At 36.6% G+C, this 18674-nt stretch overlaps 1 protein-coding gene across 5 annotated transcripts in view; it reads right to left on the bottom strand.

Annotated features, from left to right (window-relative positions):
* The window catches only part of LOC105230762 (protein turtle), a 130974-nt gene that overhangs the window by 111334 nt on the left and 966 nt on the right, over positions 1-18674 (bottom strand). For all 5 annotated transcript variants that reach the window (XM_029552251.2, XM_029552249.2, XM_049446697.1 and 2 more), the window contains exon 2: positions 13338-13950. The gene's annotated coding sequence lies outside the window, so the exon portion shown is untranslated. The remainder of the gene's footprint in view (positions 1-13337; positions 13951-18674) is intronic.

Genomic DNA, 18674 nt, shown 5'->3' with positions numbered 1-18674 from the left:
AATTATAATTACATGCTTACGCCTCAGCAAACATCATGTTGAAACAGTTACTGTCCAAGTAACGGTAATGCACTTGTGTTCCTTTGTGCGCAAATGCATGCAAGCAACTCAGCTTAGTCTCTTTCAACTGACAAGTCATATATTTTGAACTCTGCGCTGTGCTTTACTGGCGCTTAACACATTGCTGCACTCGCTTTGCTGCAATTTCCAACTCTGCGCTTGGCAGCTGCAATTGTCCGCTGCTTGTGTATCTTTTGTCGGCGCTTATGTGGGTTGAGCTCAACTAGAACCAGCATATTTCCTACCAGTGGCAGTGTCTGCGTACGCAAAGCATACATATATGCAGTTCTTGTTGCAAGTGTGTATGAGTGTTTGTTTTAATATTAAAGTTTATGCTTCAGTTTTTGTAGCCTACTGCAGGGCGCATAATGCAGAGAACTCAGCAAAGCTATTACAATTTGTGCCTTTTCCAACGCAGTTCTCCGCTATATACGGGCTGATAAGCCTGCCGCCGGCTACTGTACACTTTGCAACTGCCGCTGCTGCCGCACTTGCCACTTTTCCTTTCGCAGCAAAAAGTTTAGGCATTTTGCAACCTTAACTTTGCCGAGTGCTGCAACTTTTGTTACATTTTAATTTAACGTATTTGCATTTAGTTGTGGGCGCCCCCCTGCACCCGCAGTCACTTGGCATCTACACTTGCAACCCAACGCGCAACACTGCTTTCAACTTGCCCCTTTGCCTAGGCTTCTATTTGTTGCACTCTTCGCTTGCTGTCTTCCTGCACTTTGCTGCAGTTGCGCGCTGTTGTTGTTGTGCTCGCACCACATCGACGTTGTCGTAAAACGCGATATGAAAAGTAGTTAAAACTAAGGAGCCGCGCAAAAGTAAAAAGTAAACGCGCAGCGAAAAAATTAAATGAAAATTTTTAATGAAAAGTTCGTGTTGTTGCTGGAAGACAGCGGCCAGCGGTGGAAATAGTCGTCGACGCCGTGGCTGCTGGCTGCTGGCATGTCAAGGCACGGGGCAGCAAAAAATATTAAATGAAATAAATACTACACACACACACACACACACGCACGCATGACTGGCAAAAGTTAATAGGCAAAGATAATGAAAGTATGTAAAAGTGCTGGAAATGCGCCGCTGCAATTCGCCAACTGAATTCTCGCGAAAACTTTGCGTGCAAACATTTTTAAAGCCTTGTCATAATGTATATATATAGTATATGTATGTATATGAGTGTATTGGTGCGTTATAAACAGCTGCAATTTGCAACAGTTCGCTGCAACGCTTGCACTGCTTCAATATGTCTATATATATTTCCAACTACACTGCCGTAGTAAAACAACAACAACACAAAACTACCAACTATAAAGGCGAATGCACGCATAAGTGCATGAAAAATCTAGGTAAAGTAGTGGGTGTGGCAGCGCCGCCAATTTGCAACGCCATTGCAGTCAAACGCCTGTGTGTGTGCGTTTTTCATTCTCAGCACCCCCGCGCCTGCCACAGTCCTCGTAACATGTCCATTTTGTTTACTGTTCAACCCCGCTTTGCTGAAATGCAAATAACTGTTGGCGGCACAACTTTAAAGTTTCTCTGCATTAGTTCTCATGGCGCAAATTTAATTAGCCTCAGACGGCGCTCGGCGCTGCTGTCGGAAAATCGTCCTGAATTGAATTGTTTGTGTGCCTATGTGTATGTGTTGCGCTTTCTTGGAATTTATGTGTTTATAGAACAATTTCCTTTTCTTCTTGTTTACAGAAAATTATTTTTGAAATCAAGAAAAACATTCATTAAACTTTTTCTTTTATCTGAGTGAAAGCTTAAACTTTTCCATTATATAGAATTTTTGTCAACGAAAAGTAAGAATCACAACATGTTTTATGGTAGGTGACTATAATCTATAGCATTCTTCATGTGAGTCATGTATCAGTAACTTTTTGCAAGCTTTTTTCTTCAATGAAAGTCACGACAGCTTTTGGTTGAAAATTATTAAAAACTATAAAGTTTGGACGATATTGAGCTACTGCTTGGTTAACTTAACAATTTCAACTTAGTTGTAATTTCAAAAATTAATAATATTAATAAAAAATTTTACCAAATCTGGATCAGTCGTAATGAATAAAAACCTTCTGCAATACTCGAAGCTTTCATTACCTTTCTCGATTTTTATGCCTTGATAGTATAACTCAGTGTACAATAACTTTGCCACGAAGGTTGTAGCATTCAGAAAGATACTCCAGAGACCGTTTATATGTAGTACATAAATGCTCAATGCCACAATCCGAAGTCGTAGGTCGCTACAAAACGAATCTCGTGAAGTTCGTCCAAAATCCTTTGTTGTTTCGTAAACCATTGATGCTTGCGCAAGATGAAGCCGCCGAATCGTCATGTGACCTACTGTGAAATTGAGACAACTGTAGACATTATTGGGACCAGCATTGAACAACCATACCAACAGGAGAACATAACACAGTATATTCAGAGTGGTACACAAACAATTGTTTGCCAATTGTCTTTCAAGAAATCAGAAAAACGAACCGCCAAAGACGAATCACTCTTCACCACAACAATGCTAGCTCAAATATGAACACACATCGACAGAAAGCAACTGCATTTTTGAGCACCCAAATTCTTGAGTAATATACCCTAAAGTACTGACTTGGCATTGAATGACTCCACTTGTTTCCCTATGGAAAAAATAAACCAAAAATTCAACGTTTTTGGGCACCTGAAGAGGCGGGTGTTTCCTTCAGAATGCATGTTTTGGAGATAGCTCAACCAGAGTGGCAAAAGTTCAACAAGGATTGGTTCAAACGTAGTCAAAAGAGTATCTTAATGGGAAATATATATTTTGCTTTCTAATCCCGAAACCACCTACAGATGGTTTATAAAACGCTAATAGTTTTCATTAAGCCAGTTGTAGTGATCTGTTCATAAAATCAAAATTGGTGTGTGTCCTTGCTAAGTAGATTGTAATCTCCACTGAAACAGGTGCTCAAGGTCTCCCGATTTGTGCTTTTCTAATACTGTGGTTGATTTGACTGTCGATTGTGTTAACTAGAGTACTTAGAAGCAACATAGTATTGTTAAGGGCCTGCATTTCCTATACTTTATTTCAATATATATATGTATATACTTTTTCAATTAAATGACCCATAATAAAAAGTACATAAGCGCAGAATATGGCGCCACTTTCAACTGTTACAAGGATAATAAAGCGCAGAAAAAAAGTGGGAAGTGAATAGCATAAGCAAGGAAAGCAATAAATGCAACGCAGCAATAATAAAAATTACTTTTATGATACTTTAGCGAATGAAAAATAAGTAGGTGCTTGCGATTGCAGTTTGCAGCGGCGCACACGTACGCACACACACATACCTCTATATATGGTATAAAACACGGTAGCGCATATCGATTGCGAAGGGATCAAATTTATTGCCACAATAAAAGCAATGAAAATGGAAAATACTTAGAAAACACACACACGAGAGTGTGAGATGTGGAGCGCGCGATACTGCAAGTGACACAGATACGCACACACATACACGAGGGCAGAGTAATAAATGAGCAGAGCAGCATTAATGGGCAGGTAAAAATAAAATAAATCACGTTTCTAGGTCAATTCGGGTGCCGCAACTGCAGCGCCAGAACATAAAATCCACACCACTACACACACACAAGCCAATGAGCAATATGCACCGATGCACCAATGTTTTTGAGTGTGTTTGTGTGCGCTGTGTATGAAAGTGCAACGATGTGTGTGTGAATTTAATCGCATGTGAGCAGCTGTTAGATTTTTTTACATAACCCAGCAAACCTGTGATACACATACATTTACTTATATAAATTTTTATGAGTGTGTGTGTACACCTGCTAGTGGAAGTATTCTAAGGACGCATAAAGGAGCGAAAATTTCTACTTACTTGATGGCATGCCAATATTTATACTTTGTTGTTGTTTTTCTCATGTTTTGAAGCTACACTTCATCGTCACACCACCAACGTTAGCTTTTTGATGCAAATTGCAGCGCCTAGCTTTCAATTTAATTGAATTTTCTTAGTTTTACTATCGATCGTGTTGCATTTCTGCTGACGTCACAACAAGTTGTTGTTCAACAACAAAACAAAACGCGAAACCCAAACCAGTTGCAACCAAAATACTGCAGCTCTAATCAACAGGAATTTATACTGATTTTGCTATTACTTGTTTTTAATGTTGTTGTTGCTGTTTATTTTTGTTTTTGTAATGCTTTGAGTATTTTGCCTAGTTGCCTCACTCACCTCTTGCCACTCTTATAACCGCTGGAAAGTGCTAATCAAACCGAAAACGTACAACAAATCACGTTCACTGCTCAAATCAGGTTTTTAGTACACAGCATCACAATGAAGCGTTTGGAAATTGTTGCTGTTGTTGCTTTTTTGAGCTAGAAAACAAAAAGCGTGCAGGTGAAATGCATGCTACTAAAGCAGTTATGAACTTTGTTGGTATAAAATGCATGTTGTTGTGCGTTTAAGGCAGTCTAATCAGCGTTAGTTGGCTGCTGCCAAATCGCCGCTTGCGATCGCGCTGGAAGCTGAGCGCAATCTTGGCGCGTCAACATATTCACCACGATTTGTATGCTACTTGAAGTAGAATTCACCACGGCGCGCTCTTGTGCCACTCAAACGCACACAAACGCGTTTTATGCTCTCTGTTAGCAAAATTCCAGTACTTGGCCAGCGCTCAGCGTTGTTACAAACATAATTTTATTCAATAAAAATAAAACAAAAAATAAAAAATATATAATTTAATGTTTTTTCAGAGAAAAATTAAGAAAATAGCAACAGTAAAGGCAGATTAGTGGTATTCTACTTGATTCAGCCCACGTACTGACCATAATCCATAACTAGAATATGCTTATGAGAGTAATATTGGCTGGTCGAAAAAATATTTTCGTATTTTTCAAAAAGTGGTAGACCAAAATGATACATATGTATTTGTTTATTTATTTATTATTATAAATATAAAAAATTAATTAAAATTTGATTAGAAATACGAAAAGACTTTTTTGACTACCCAATATTTTATAAAATTTTTGTGTGTCTTTTTTTTGTAAATAATTGTTATATTGCATAAGAGATTTGTAGTTGTTAAAATTGCGTACAATCGCTCTTGAGACATCGTAGTTAGACAATAACACACAAATTTTTAGCATGAGATAAACTCTCAGATATACATACATATGTATTTTAGGTAGTCTAAAAAGTCTTTTCGCATTGCTAATTAAATTTTACTAATTTTTTTCAAATTTTATAATAATATATACGTAGAAACATATGTACATATGTATGTCTGTCATTACACTTTTTGCAGCTGAAAAACTATATTTTTGCAAATTGTTGCCTTCACACAAAATCGTATACATACATACATACAATGTCAATTTACTAATATTCGAAAGACAGTAGAGGCATTCTCTCACACGCAGCTCGCCAACAAATCTCAGTGTCATTACACCATAAGCGCGTCTCATCCACAAATAGCACGCACTTAAATAAGTGCGTACATATGTATGTCTGTAAGAATGTTAGCATATATGTACATATGTATATGTAGAGGTATGTATTCAAGTATGTACATATGTATATGAAAGCCAGCTTAAACATACAAACGAGCCGCTATCCGACTGACCTCCACTCCGTGTGCGTTGGCACTACGCATTTCCAGCGCAAACGAGATCAGACGCGGCCAACAACAACAAACACGCAAAGAACACAAGCGACGCACAACAAAAACAAAAATGAAAAAAATAAAAACAAAAAAGTGAAATAAAATAAATAAATAAGCGAGCGCAGCCAATGCGCCACGCTGCCAGCGTCTTTCAAATGTCTACAGCAACAAAAAAAAAAAAAATAATAAAAGAAACAAAAACAAAGCAGCTATCAACATAAATATTTGCGCGTTCACGCACCCGCTGCAGCTGCACGGCAATCGAGATTTGAGCTCGTTACCTGCCTCCGCTCAGCTCAACGCGCCGCGCCGTCGCTGCCGCCGAAGTGGCTATTGTCTTTGTAAACAGCAAAGTCAGAAGAAAACACAATATAGCATTAAGTGGGCACTGCCCGCCACACAAACGCACACACGCTCGCCGCTTGCTGATATTTTGATTTCTTACTGATCCCATGCCGTTTGTTGTTGTTTGGCTTTGTTTTGCTTATCTCGGACGTTGTACGGGTGTTTGTGTTTGTGGAAGTGCCCACTTTGGTTTATGCGCGTTTGTTGTTGTTGTTGTTATTTTTCCAAAATATGTAAACAAACGCATGTGAATCGATTCACATTGAATTGACTTTAAACTGACAGCCGCCTGTCAGCAGATAACTGCGTTGCACAACTCTCCTCGCGCGAGTGTTTCCTCACCGACGCACACACACAAGCGTTGCTTAATAAATACATGCAGAATAAGTACATATGTGCGAGCTGCGCAACAAAAATTGAACGGATGTCAAATTGACATTCAATAAAGTCGAAACTTGATACATAAATATGGATTTCCAAAGTATTTACAAATTTACATTTGGCTGTATGTATGCATATGTGGCTGTGTATGTGTTTGAGCCTGCGTTGTAATACGCAAATGACTTTAGTGGTGTCTTGTCAACCTTAGCAGGTTTACAGCTTACAAAAAAAGTTATTTTTCAAATGCCACTTGACCTTGCATTGCTACACAACTAAATATGTAGGTATGTATGTACATATAATTAATTTAAACATATATATATGTACATATGTATTTAACAAGCTCATTAAAGACTTGGCTTATGTCAAGAAAATGTTTTTGTGAAAAAGGGAAACATATTTATAAGAAATAAGTATATTCGTACACAACATTGCTTGTTCAAATCAGTTGTTGCTTCAGATGAATCTGGTAAAAACTGATTTATGATCTACTCAGATTATATTTTTAAAAATTTAAAATAAAAAAATGGTTTATTTGCAAACATTTGTTTTGGAATAGAAAAATACATTCATGTTTGTGATGTAAAAGAGAGGGCACAGTAGACCATAGGTCGCAGCTCAAAACCTCAATTATTTTCTATCTATCTAATATGGTAATAATACTTATGATTTTCATGAATATTTTTAAGTATCCAAAAATAGTATGCTAGCATTACTGCGCTTTATTTCACTTGATAGCGCTTCTCCATTAAGGAGGAAATGTTCTGATGAAACCTCTCGCCATATTCGTCACTCACAGTATCGACATTTGCATGAAAGAAAACCTGATGAGAGTGCAGCATTTGCATTTTTAAGGCCATTTTTCACACCAAAACTTCATGTGACATTATATGTATGTTCATCTTGTATGTCTTTGTAATTTTCGATTATGATTTCCAAAAATCTATTGGGAAACAGTCACAAAACATTTCTAGACGACTTTTCCATATCATCAGTTTTTCTTCAAAGCCTTTAACCTTTATCAATTGTCTTATATTTGAGCCTACATATCTTTAATATTTGTCTCGTTGAGTTTGGGGGATTTCTGTTTCAGATATCTCTAGCTCAGCCAACTGACATAGGCAATTCGACACTATGTTGAGACCTTTCGAACAAGAGATTCAAAAATACGAGTTTCCAAATAAAGGCCGCATGAAAAAGACCTTGATGGCAGAATAGCATATAATTACTGCTAGGCACACAAAGTAATCGGTTGAATCCAGGCCAAAACGTATGAAAGCAGTTGTAGAGAGTAAGAGGTACCCCAAAAGGTTTTTATCAACCTAAAATTTTTATCTTAAAAAAAGTGTGTTTGTACTTGGCAGCAATACATTTTGTTTGAGTCAAATAAAAATAACAATCACATATATGAACCTTTGGTTCCCTCTAAATCATTGGTATAGCAAATAGCATATGTCTGGCTGCTTGCTTGGTCCAACTTTAAAGCAGTTTCAAAAACGCTAGAAAACATTTATGTGGAATCCAGTATTTGTAGTGTTTCCTAACATGAAAATCCGAACAGTCTAAATAGCTCTGTTCAATTAACGACGTGAAATTGCGACGCTGAGATTTAAAACTTATTTTTCCACATATAGAACAAAAACTGTCGGGTCGTTAGAAAACTTTCGTGTAATATTTAGGATGTACTGGTAACAAACATGTATGTGATGTAAGCTACTGATTTCAACTCTTAACTTTAATTTTAAGTTGCTTTCATGTGTACATAAATAAATTTGACTTTTAGCAAGTGAGAAGGATCTAAACATAACGAATAGCGAACTGATAAAGATCAACCATTAAGTTTATTTGAATATCCTTTGTTCTTTTGAACACCGAGTGCTTAAGTTATCTTATATAAATATACTTAAAATCTGTTAAGAGAATCGTTAAGAACTACAATGTTGAATAAAACTTTGACTACTAGTATTTATGTCAAACTGAAGAGCTCTGGCGTGCTGTTATAGACTCGGCTTTAACCTCGTAAGCGGTGTCTCCGCCAATAAAGAAGAAGAAGAGCCCAGAAGAGCCGTAAGCGATGTTGGATTATACTTTTCGTTTTCGTATGAGAAGAACTTGCTAAAAAAATGTTTTAATCATCAAGCATCTTTTTGTACAGTGAATGCGTTCAGAATTTTAAAATTACTTGCCGGGATCGCCCACTATTAAAGGATATGGTAAAATTTATCTAAGAGAACCCTTATTTACATGATCAAGGACTCCATTCGACTCTGTTCTAAAGAAAAATATTTAAAAAATACACATTATGCTGTAAAAAATCGATTTCCTCTGAAAAATGTCGACATATCACATTAATAAATATAAAATTCGGGATTATGCACCGATGAGTGAAGCTGTCATGATTCTAAATAGATAATATTTAATGACTTATGTATTTATCAGGCCATAAAATCTGACTCCCATCAGCGTTGGTATAATATCTTAAAAATTTGATATTTCTATTAAGTAATTTTTCTAAAAATTGACAGATAATTTTAAAAGATATCACTTCTTAAGTAAGCTTAAAAATTGATATGGGTACAGTAAGACCTTTTTTGTCGATTTTTAACCTCTTTCTAGTCATTTTGATAAATAATGCTCTATACTTATCCCGTTTATTCTAAGCTGGTAGAAAACTGGTTAGCTTTCTGCTTATGAGAGTGAATTGCTAAACTTCAACTATAGATAACTCATTTCCAACATAGATTGAAGTCGAGGTATATATATATGTAGCATATAAACCTTGATCCCGTAAACAAGTGAAAATTTATAAACTATTTGCATAAAATGATATAATAATTTCCTATGAATTACAGCGCCTTTTCTCTCCAAAACACAGTCAAAATATTACCTAACGTTTCGGCTTCACTTCATTTAGAAGTGCAATTTTTGTCCCTTTATTAAAGTAAATCTATTTTCAAAATCCACAAACTCGTTTTCAACAAACTTCAAGTAGAGAATTTAATATTGAATATATTTTATTACACAAAAAGAACTCTTTGCACAAAATATAAATATTTTCAACCTTTTATCAAAACTTTTGACTAATAATGACCAATTTGACATTGTTTCTAGCCAGCCTCAACCACTGTCGGCCAATTAGCTCTTGTTTTCGGCAAGCAATTTGAAGAAAATGTGTAGCAACCTCAAACGAATTGCAGCAACAAAAATATAAAAGTTCAATTTCATAAATTTACATTCAAACTCGCACGAAAATCTCATATCGTAACAACAAAAATTTGCAATCTCAGGCAACAACAGTTGTAGCAATTGCAAAACACATAAAATTATGGCCACTCGCCGCCACTGACCGCTTTGTGCATATGTGTGTGTATATGCAACATTGAGTGCAGAGAAAAAGTTTATGAAAAACGAATTACGAAATATTCGAGAAAAGCCAAAACAAAGCTAGAAACCACAGGGTAATGACATAATTGTTGAAAACTACAGCCAACCAACTTTCGTTTGGAAACTTAAAGCGGACGAAATGTGGTGTGAAAATCGTTTGCGGGGAGGTGACGTCCCAAAAAACAAACAAGAAACACTTTTTACATACTGAAATGCGCAAATGTATGTGTGTATGTGGAGTTTTTATGCAAGCATTTCTAAAAATAAGCGGATCTAGTGCTTTACGCATAGCCATACTTATGTAAGTTGTTGGAATTTTGCGTACTTATAAATAAATGGTGAGTCCACAATCGCCCAATTCGTTGCAGCAAAGAGAGAATGTGGTAAAAACAATTGTATAAATAAGTTCGGTCGAGTAAAACTTGGACGAAAGTTTTTTTCTTATGTAAAGTTGATCATACTTGTAGAGGTTTTCAACACTTATGTTTATCTGTTGGTGTCTATGAACAAGTAGCAAAAGATTGAGACAGCATTTGGCGGTTTCACAAGTGTTCATAATACCACTTAACAGATCTGAAGAAAACATTAACGACTGCCGTGCTAGGAGGTCTGTGGGGTATTTGAGGTGTCTTGGTTACGAATTTAAGTGCAGAAATGAACTTTAGCTTCCACTAAATTGAGGCGTAAAGGCTCTAATTCCATGTCAGAGGACAAAAAATCAAGGTCATAGACATATTCGCCTATGCTGGAACCAACATAGACGCTGAATACAATTTTCGTGTTCATGAAGAAACACTATTTGGGAGCACAGTTCGATTTTGACAATAAATATTAACTCTACATTTCTTAACAGAACTTTGATTAGCAATAAGCAACAAAAAGTTCTAGGAGAGATTGAAGAATATATATACTTCTGGAAACATTTGGTCTAATTTATATTTCGAATTGATAGACGACGCGCTTAGGCCCTTTTAACAGAAAAATTATAAGAAGAAGTTAAAAGCTTCGGTACAAAATAGCTTTTAGTTTGGGTCTTAACATTCCTCAAAATTTGCATGCGGAGAACAATATCTTAGCTTGTTCTAAATTCTATCGCTATGACAAGCACTTAAAAAGATTAAATAGTTCTTCTTCCTATGCGGTTATAGCCGAGTTAATAACAATTCGAGATACCAAGTACATCCACGTCTTTCTCCTCTGGATCTTTCCAACAGACTGGTGGTCTGCTCCCTTTACTGGGTCGGAAACCTTTAAAGCTTAAGTGTTCTCTTCCATGCGGACAACATGACCTAGCCAGCGCAGTCGCTGTCTCTTGATTCGCTGGAATATGTCGATGTCGCCGTATATCTCGTACAGCTCATAGTTCCAACGACTGCGGTACTCGCCATTACCAAAGCGCAAAGAACCGTAAATTTTCAACAAAACATTTCTCTCGATCTCAATCTTAAGGCCGACTCACTAGAAAATGTCGTTATCCATGCCTCCGTAACATATAGCAGGACAGGAATGATGACGGACTTGTAGAGTTTTGTCTTTGTTCGTCGAGGACGCATTTCATTTACTTTTCAATTGCCTACTCAGTCCAGAGGAGCCCCTATTGGCAAGCGTGATTCTGCTTTTAATATAAAGGCTGAGTTGGATTGCAAAGCTACATGAATAAATTATTTGACTCACCAATATAATAAAAAAATGTAAATTCTCAAAAGCAATAATTTCAAAATATCGATACAAGAGTCCCTAATGAAAAGCTTAGAATTGCTAAGTTTATTTTTTGATTCAAGCACGAGATAGCAAAAATGTAACGACTTAAATTAATTTCTTAATCCTTTTACCAAATCTGCTTTAGCTTTGTTTTGTTTGGAAAATTTCTGACCACTTTTCTTAGATCTTCGAAATTCCTAAGCCTCCCAGCAGCCAGCTTACGACAGATTTATATTAACGAGCACATACTTTCCTAAGACTTATTTGAAACTTGATTACGAGTTTGTTGCAATAAAAGTAAAATAATAGCATCTTATATATATGTACATATGTACATACAGAGAAATATTTAGTAACACACAATCGCAAGTTCATGCTCTCAACAACCGACGAAATTGTTAATAATGATAAATGATAGCGTTTTGCGGATTTTAGTTTTAGTTTCATTTGCTATAGATTTCGTAAAAGGATTACTGACACAAACACACTTGTATTTATATATATATATACATTTGTTATATATACATTTGTTATATATTTGTACATATAAATTTGCTGAAGATTTATGGATTTTTAAGTAGTTATTGTCATTTGTTTTGGCGTGTTTTTGTGGGCTTCGGCTTTTCGTACTGACTTGTCGTGCATTGTTGTTGCTTTTGTGGTGCCGTTAATCTTCAGCAAACACACAATTTTCTCAAAGCAATTGCAAACTATAAAAGTTGTTGTGCTCTGCATTTGCTTGGTCTGTTCGCACATTGTTTTGGCATAAAAGACACACGCACACACACATATTTATATGTACATACGTACTTATGTACTACACTTAGGGCCATTATTAAAACAAATGAATGAATGAATGAGTGAATGAATGATTGTGTCTTGTAGTTGAAATTAGTACTTTGTTGAGTTTTCTTATGCCTTTGTTTCTGCTTAAGGGCCTTAGAGAGGCTGTGTTTGGTCAGGCGGAGGGTTCATAATTAACTTGTAATTGCTTTTTAGAAGAAGTTCGAGACAGTTCACAGATAATGTTATGTACTTATGTATGCAGAATCTTATTTTTTCATTAAAGCTTTGCTTTTTTATAGTCTTTCAAAGAATAGTGTTGTGATAAGCTTTTTTGATATACTTTGATGCAGACTGTTCTGAAAAGAGGCAACAGTGTCATATTTTGAGGTTGTTTAGCCTTCTTTTGGATCAATATTGATAAAATCATGATAAACAAACGTATCTAAACACTCTTTATAGGACTCACTCGCGTAGACCCAATGTTTCTTCAGCGCAGCTCTATTTCTAACCTCAATCGATTTATTCCTCGCTCTTTGTGTGTAATTTCAGAGATTTGGGAGTACAAAAATATATTAGCAGCTCAAAGTGACACGCATATAGGCTGATTCTGTTTCTATCTTGGTAAGTAATCTTACCTTCCGCTAACCAGAGGACATTCCCGAAACTGACATTAGGCGTCTCAACAAAATTTGTGAACTGAGTAGATCTGTAAGTGCTTTATGTTCCTGCGTATATATAGAAATTTTTCTATGTACCACAACGGACCGGTGTTCTAAGCTGTCCATGTGAGTTTCCTCTTAAGATCGATATCTTAACTTAACCTAAAAACCTAAGCTTCTATTTTGGAAACCCTACTCAACTTTTTTATTGCAAAAAACTCACATAATTTGGTCCAAATCAGATTTTCAGGTAAGGAATCTTAAAAAACTGTGCAAAATTAGTTTCAGAATTCATCTTATACCTTCTTATAAATCAATAAATTAATAAAAAAAATACAACATGAAGCTTTACTGTGAACTCACCTTTTTTGCGCATTCATTATCCAACTTGACGAACCAATGAATGACGGTGTTACTGTGTGACGAAGCTGAGGGAAAAAGCAGTGATATGGTTGCCGCAGCGAATGCAAAATAAATTTCGAATATTTTCACAAATATATTTGTATACACTTATTGACTTTTTGTTGCTTTCAAAAAGAGGCGTCTGAAATTGATACTTTCACAACTCCAGTTTCCGTTCGCGCTCGCTTTTCTTGCACACTTCGACGCTGACTGTGGGGCGTGTGGTTGTGTTTATTGTATTTTCTTTTTTTTAACTTTTCACTGCATTAAAGTATGAATTACACGTTTGGCGGATAATCCCTTAATACCTGGCGCTCCCCAGCCGCTGCTCGGGTTTTGGGGTTGTTGTTAAGCACTGTTTACGTGGGCGCGTTGACAGGCAACGCAGCCTGCTGATTTTTATTATTATAAATGATTTCTCTGTGAATTTTTGATTTGGTTTTATTTGATGCTTTTCGCGTTCACAATTCACTTATAAGCTGTTTTTCGTTGCTGTTCTGAGTTGTTACGCTTTTGTATGCTTCAGCGCGCACTTACACCCTGTATTGTTTTTGTGTTAATTGAAAATTTTTAGCTAAAATGTATAGTAATATAAAAATTGTTAAGAAAACACAAATTCACTTAAGCACTAAACCACATTCGTGCTTATTATTGAGATGCGAAGTCTGCAAATTTTTGTCCTAAAATATTGTTGTGTATCGCGATTGAAAATATTGAAAATGCATTCAATTTTCATAGGGATATACATAAGTATATAGTACGCATCATAAATTTAATAAATATTTTTATCATTAACACTAACATAAAATTAATTAGTATTTTTGCATGTTTTCAGAGCTTTAATGACAAGCGACTTATTTCGTATTTCAAATGAGCGTCAAATGAACGCTCAACTAATACAAATTTTTACCGAAGGAACTCAGGTACTCAACGCCAATAATAAAATAGGAGCTCTAAATAGACCGATCGTCTTTGTTACTCATTGCACTCTTTGAAGACTTTCGAATTGTCTTTTTGAAAATTCCTTCCTTTTTAACCTCAAAACTAAATCTGGAGTTCCTTATTCCTTCCCTTATTTCTTCACAACCCTTTAGTTGCTTTTATGTGAGCACAAAATATGATCCAAGAATTCCCTTGCCACGTGCTTGGCAATTAGTTCGTCTGTTAATCTATTAACAAATAAGCAAACTAAATAAAATATGAAATATATTGCTTGTCGCTGGTGTATTTTGTAAAAATATTTCGTTCCGTTCAGGAAATTTCGATGTGAAAGATGCTCGACCCATAGTTGAAAAGGTCGATGAAATTATGGAAAAGATTAAGCAGAACTGTCACATAAGCAGCCATGACATCGCTGAGAAGCTTAACATCCTCATCAAATGGTTCTGAACCATTTAAAAAGGCTGGCTACAAAAAGAAGCCACTTGAATTGGCTGTGAAAAATTTAATGGACCAAATTAACATCTGCGATTCTTTGCTGAAACGAAATGAAACCGAACCATTTTTGAAGCGAATGGTAACAGGAGACGAAAAATGGATCAAATATAACAATAATGTGCGAAAAAGATCATGGTCCAAACGTGATGAAGGTCATCGAATGGTCGCAAATCTAGGATTGACGCCTCGAAAGGTTATGCTAAGTTTTGGTGGTCTTGACAATTTTGGTGGTATTTAACAATTTTATTATATTATACGTATCTTTATGAGGTTTGGGTTTCAAGTGTTAGCTTTTTTTAAGCGATGAATTTTTATTTTCTGTTTCAAGTTTCCAAGAAGTTATTTCAAATATAATGAAAACTGACCCAAATGGAGTCAAAACCAAACCTTGAAAACAAAAGTGCCTTAGAAAACATAATTTTCTTTTGAAAAATATTTTAAAAATTTTAGTTAACCTTTGACAAAAAACAGGAAAATACATTTTTTGGAAGACTAGGTAATATATTATTTTCAATTTTTTTTTTTGAATTTTTTTCAAAATTTTTTTAAAAGTTTTCTTTGAATTTTTTTTCAACATTTTTTTCTAAATAAAATCAACTATTTCACACATTCTAAACACACAAAGCTGTCCAAAAGCTTTTACTTTCCGTAATTTCAGAATTCTTTCTTTTGTTCAATAAGCTTTTGTGTGTTTCTGTAATAATAACTCCCTTTTCATTTCAACTTTCTACGTTCAAAATTTTTTTGGCAAATTGCTTTGTATTTTTTTTTTTTCGTTGTTTTCGGTGAGCGCCGCGTTTTTCACAGCAAAGGGATTAGTGTCACGTTAAGCGGCTTTCCAATTTTATTTCAAAAAATAACTCTACTATTCAGCGCTCACTTGAAAAAGGAATTTCTGCGCACAAAAGCATATCAGCAGTTGTAATATTTTAATTGAACATTAAATGCCAGTTAAATTGAAAAAGGCAGTATATTCTTGGCAGTTGTGCAACAATGGTTCAGCAAAGACAAATAATCACGTTCAGCAAATTTTTAAAAATTTTCAAAAACTTTCTTTTCCACTTTTGAGGCGCAAATCTTTGCTACACTTCTTAGCACAACTCAACACACACAACTATTTTCAGCAAATTTCATCTTCACATTTGTTTTCACATTAAATTCCGCTTTTCATGTTTTCATTATATCTTTGTTTGCACACAGAGTTGACCTCTCATCCACGCCCTTTTGGCATTTTATTAACAATTCTCGCAATTTTCGGTACCGAACACACAATTTGGCACGTGACTCACTCACTCGACGGCAATGTCACATGTGACTGTTGAACTGTTAGCATTGCGGCTGTCGCCTCCTTGTCTAACTGTTTTTAATTTTACATTTTCATTTTCAACACTTCAACACAGCCAACTAGTCTGGCAGCAAGCGCTTGGCGACCCCGCTGTTCTTCGGCGGTGAGCACTTTTGCACTTTGTTTCGCCATCAGATTAGGTCACAACACACTACACACGTGCTTGAGCGCAATTCCAGTACAGCAAGGACTAGTTTTGAAAAAAAAACACACACACAAAAAACAGAACAGATTTAAATTGATTAATATTCACTGCGACTTTATCGGTGGATCTCAGTTGTGATGTCACAAACTAATAACAACAACAAACGCGTAAACTCACTGCTCAAACGTATTTATTTCACACTTTATTTCCCCAGCGCATTCGTTTCACATTTTTCAAATTATTTTAGAATTTATAATACTCCTGTTCAATTATTTAGTTTATTTGAAGCGCGCGCGCCCGTGTCTGTCCTACTCTGATGTCTCTGTTGGCGGCGTCTGTGTTCGTCTCCGTCTGTTTTGTGTGCTCCAGCGCGTTTGGTCACAATCCACAAAATTTCTTCGTGGCACAGGCGGGCGCCACGGCAGGATAGTGCTCCGAATGTGCTCAAAATAACGGGAGCGTAGTGGCAGTAAACGTCAGTTGGCGGAGCGACATTTCGGCAGCTCTTTCAGTGACGTTTAACTATTGGAAGCTTTGCAGATGTCTAATAAGATCCAAAAACGAACGACGTTTGCATTTCGTTTTCATTGTGCTCTTCGGGATTTTGATTTTGATTGAGTTTTCAGCAGTTTCAGCGAGTTTTCTAAGTTTCCCGGAGCTAGAGTGTCTATACAAATGTACAACGTCTATTTATTTCAGACCAATCATTTGTATTTAAGCAGAAATATTTGCTTAGCGTATAGTTCTTTCAGGAAAAGGGGTTCATTCACGCACTCTCTTGCGGATAACTGATGTATTGGGTAGTCGAAGAAGTCTTTTCGTATTTTGTCAACAGATGTCCTACATTTCATATCTTAGCATGAAAACCTACCTAACCTGCTTATACGCCTCCTCTTTTTTTATAATTTTGCTTTGGTTCGACTCCTTTATTTCTTGTTCGTGTTTTCTAATCCCAAAACATCCTCAAATTCGAGCCTGAATAAGTTTAAATATCAGGGTCCAATTAGTCTAATTATTCCTCTTAAATTTGTAGACCTTGCTGATGAAAAGTTTTTCTCTAGAACACTAAGATTTCAAACTGCTAAAGAGATCGTCATATTGTCGAACCTTTTCGAAGTTTTAATGCAGCCAAGTAATGGAACCATTCTTTAAGAAAATAACCTCAAAGCTTGTTTCAAAAAATACCAATTAAGCCAAAAAAATAAATAAGGCGAATATATATCGGGTTTAAAACGGGTTAAACGGAGAAATTGGTTGACTAAAATATTAGTGTTTCATGGAACTCATTTTTAGTGTTCGGCAACAGCTGATGATGTTCGGACAAAGGTAACTGTGGTGCCCAGTAGAAAAAAGAGTGGACTCGTTTAAGGATAACCGTCAATGAAAATTTGGAGACAACGAAAAAAGTGGGCGCTATCAGCAAAGTGAGTGAGTGCCACTACACAGGAGAGAGCAGGTGAGCAGTGAGCGAACACGGAAAAGCCTGTAAAAGACGTGAGTTATCAAAGCTGTCGATGGCATGTGGAGCAACTGAGTTTTGCGAAAGAGCTGTCAAAGTTGCTCGTACGCGCACATGTGTGTATATTTCGGGTTTTGTTTACAGATTCTGCACAGAAACAACACCCAGCTGAGTGCAGAGTTGCCGCAGAACGCGCCGCTGCAAATCGATGATGCGAATGGCAGGCGGGGGAGCTTCAGCACGGGCACTGCTCATTGCTGATGGCTGTGTGGTGGAGTTGACGGTCGGCAGGGCGCACAGGACGCGCGTTCGTGCAAGTTGACACTTAAAGTGGCTCTTACATGCGGATACGAAGTACATGTGCAAAGGAAAAGTTGTGTGTGATTGTAGGCTTGCGTTACCAAATACACATAATACACTGGCAAGCACACACACAACCAAACGCTGACAAGCTGTGGGATGCTCTGTTGTTTCAACTGCTCAAGTTAAGCAAACCAACTCAACATGTTTCCTTGGTCAAAGCCTGTAATATGCTTTTGCACTCTGCAGCCACAAACTGCTGCTGCTGCTTTTGGCGCTGTTACTGCTACTGCTTGTTCTTGTTGGCATTCCTGGCTGCCTTTGCATTTTCCAGCGGCAGCAATTGACGGCTGCCCGCCTGCTGCCTGCTGCCAGCTCGCCAAAAGCGCCTGCCAAACTGGAAAATTTTCCGAAATTTTCAAACCTGTGCACGCGCGCGGGTGTGGTCAGCGTTGCGCCTTACAGACATAAATATTGGCGAATATATACATACATACTTATACATATGTATATGTGTATAGTCTACCTAACTAGCTGCATACATATCGCGCTATAGAAGGCGCGTTGTGGCAGTTTGCAGTTTTTCGCCAGTTTCAGTTGGTTGTTGTTGCT

The sequence above is a fragment of the Bactrocera dorsalis genome, chromosome 1 (assembly GCF_023373825.1).
Source record: "Bactrocera dorsalis isolate Fly_Bdor chromosome 1, ASM2337382v1, whole genome shotgun sequence".
Classification (NCBI taxonomy): domain Eukaryota; kingdom Metazoa; phylum Arthropoda; class Insecta; order Diptera; family Tephritidae; genus Bactrocera; species Bactrocera dorsalis.
This window is presented reverse-complemented; position numbering and strand designations above follow the sequence as displayed.